At 34.4% G+C, this 2997-nt stretch overlaps 1 long non-coding RNA gene across 1 annotated transcript in view; it reads left to right on the top strand.

Moving 5' to 3' along the window:
- LOC128247356 (uncharacterized) overlaps positions 1-2997 on the top strand; it is a 193412-nt gene that overhangs the window by 186752 nt on the left and 3663 nt on the right. The window lies entirely within an intron of this gene.

Below are 2997 nucleotides of genomic sequence, written 5' to 3'. Positions count from 1 at the left end.
GAAGAAGAAGAAGAAGAAGAAGAAGAAGAAGAAGAAGAAGAAGAAGAAGAAGAAGAAATTGACGATTATTTAATCTATGGATCAGAAGTATATACACACCACAATGGAACATACATGTTTACTTCGTTTGGATTTGACTTGAAGATGTAATTAGATTCTGCGATGCATTTTCCAAACGCATTCTTGATTTCGCCAAACCACTATTCCTTATATATCAATAATGGTTTCAAATGTTGGCACAATGCCAGCAGTTTTAGAGGTAACGTAAGTCGATTATATCAACATAAGTAGTTCAAATGCACCTTATTTTATCGAGCACGAAAGTGATGAAAGGTAGTGTCGACTTCCATGGCATTTGAACTCAGAATGTAATGATGGACGAAATACTGCTGAGCATTTTCTCCGGTGTTTTAATGATTCTGCCAGCTCGCCACCTTATTAATAATATAATCATAACAAATAACAACTGTTGTAAACAAAACAAAACAAAAAAATTACATCTCCTACCCAAAACAAAACGAGCATAAACGACACGATAGATGAAGCTATGTCTTACTAATATTGCATAGTTAAACCTGAATATTACAAATGAAAACAACAAAATAGTCTAATAAAATCACACGTGATTTTAGATGCCAACTTCACAATACACTCCCGGCAAACAATAAAGATATAATTATTTATATAGTCTACATAATTTGTGTAGGTATCAGCGATGAATAAAATAGCAACAAAAACTAGAGAATAGAAAATAATTCATACATAAATAAATATAGAATTGCGACACACAATGCAGTTCTCTAGGGAAAACCGGTGCCAATTTCTAAATGAAACCAGTCAAAGAAAGTACAACTTAGTACAAAATTATGGGTGATATTAGATTAGATTAAAAATCCACTGAACACAAAGAATTGTAGCAAATAGTCATTGCGGGGGGAAAAAAATAATTGGATAAAACAGAATATGAATAATATAAAATTAAAACCACGCGAAGCAGCACAACCTTTTCAGAGGGTCCAGTGAGGGGGAAATAAACTGCTTGTTATTTTGCTCATAGTTACCCTATACTGCGAAAATATATGAACAGAAGTGGCGAAGTTAGAAGCTGAGATTCGCAAATTTTCAAGTCAGAGAAGGTATGTTTCGTGGGAATTGGGAAGAGAATATTCCACACAAATATAGAGCGGGTCATTCAAAGCAACGTAGGTGAGACTTAATGGATTGAGAGAATCTCTGAACATCGAACAAAATGTGTTGCGGTTTAAGATTTAAGTGAATTTACGTTCTGAGATCAAATCCCAAAAGACAAACTTTGCTTTTCGTCCCAAAGGGTTCGGGTACATAGATTACGGTGAAATGCGGAGGCAGATGTAGTTGAGCAGTCCTTTCCCAAAACAAATTGCTGGCACTGTGTTGAAATGGGAATTATCTCTTAAGATGTACAAAATTTAACAAAACTCACATTCAGAAATAGGCATTTCCTGCGCAACGTTATCGAGAGCAAATATCCATCTGCAAAGAAATACCTGTAAATTTTTTGATCAGAAACAAAGTTGAAGCAACATATAATAGAGGACGAAAAATTGTTTGGAGGAACTTAGGTGATGAAAGAAGCTGTGTTAATGTATAGTATTTATGTGGAGATACTACAGAACTTACAGAAAGTAATTTCGGTGTTTTAGTGTGAAATAATGGTCATTTTGTTTTCATACAAAGGTTGAACTATAATCAGCTATATATTTTCCATTATGTTCGTTGACCTTTTGCCAACTTTCTGGCAACTTCATGCTTCCGCGCTCATAGAATTTCTGGCCCTTATCGGGGATATGAGTTCGAGTCTCCTGGCTGGATGGTAACAATTTTTCTGCAATATATGAAGAGTTTATTTTGTATATGATATTGTGTTAGCATCATCATGCGTTTAAGAATAAATTATTTCTGTATCTTTCAATGCATATCAACACTTCTAAAGCAAGCTTTGTCTAATTTGATCGAAGCAAGTGAGATTTCAGATCATCATCATTGAAAGTTTTACCAATCCAAACATTTTTTTGAACTTCGAAATAAATGTTAATCTGATGATGCAGGGTGTGGGCTATATGGTGGATATGATATCACATCCCGATCAAGCTCCAATAATTTTACATGAGGTAAGAAAGACATGTGTGGCCTAGTGTTGTCATGCTGGAATACAATTCCTTTACGATTTACAAATTCTGGCCGTTTTCCTTCGATTGCTTTCTCCTGTTTCATTGGTTATTGACAGTAAAATCTGAATTGATCATTTGGTTCTTTGGAAGCAGCTCAAGATGCACAACACATTTGTAATCCTACCAAATTGACAGCATGACCTTTCTTGATGCAATTCAGCTTTCGATGTGGTTTATACTGGTTCTTTTACTTCGCCCATGATCGCTTTCAATTTATGTTATTGTAGAGAATACATTTTTCATCACCAGTGATGATTTGCTTTTTAAAAAGGGTCGATTTCATTGCATTTTAAATGCATATCGCAAATATTGATTCGTTGGGTTAAGTGAATCTCTTTCAATTTATGTGTAACCCAAATATCGAGCTCCTTAACGAGTCCAGGACATTTTAAGTGATTTTCAATTCTCTGCAATTTTTCACACAGTTTTATGACAATCAGATTCAATTATGGCTTTGATTCGATCATCATCAACTTCAATAGTGGTTAAGAGCGCAGACTACTAACCCCTAGACTCCGAGTTCGATTCCAGGCAGTGACCTGAATAATAATAATAATAATAATAATAATAATAATAATATTGTCTATGTGATCTCAAATTTTAAAACAAACACATAATTTTATTATGGTTTCTTAGACATTCACTAGAATAAAACTGTACAAATCCAAATATATGGTATCCTAGGCATAACACCTACTCGAACCTCTAGCTTGTTGTCTCTTGAGGTCTAGCAACAGAAAAAAGATGGTATAAACACACGCCAGAAAAGGTCACAGAAAACGAGAAA

This window comes from Octopus bimaculoides, chromosome 3 (assembly GCF_001194135.2).
Source record: "Octopus bimaculoides isolate UCB-OBI-ISO-001 chromosome 3, ASM119413v2, whole genome shotgun sequence".
Lineage (NCBI taxonomy): Eukaryota > Metazoa > Mollusca > Cephalopoda > Octopoda > Octopodidae > Octopus > Octopus bimaculoides.
The sequence above is the reverse complement of the archived record's forward strand: the minus strand, read 5'-3'. Positions and strand labels throughout refer to the sequence as shown.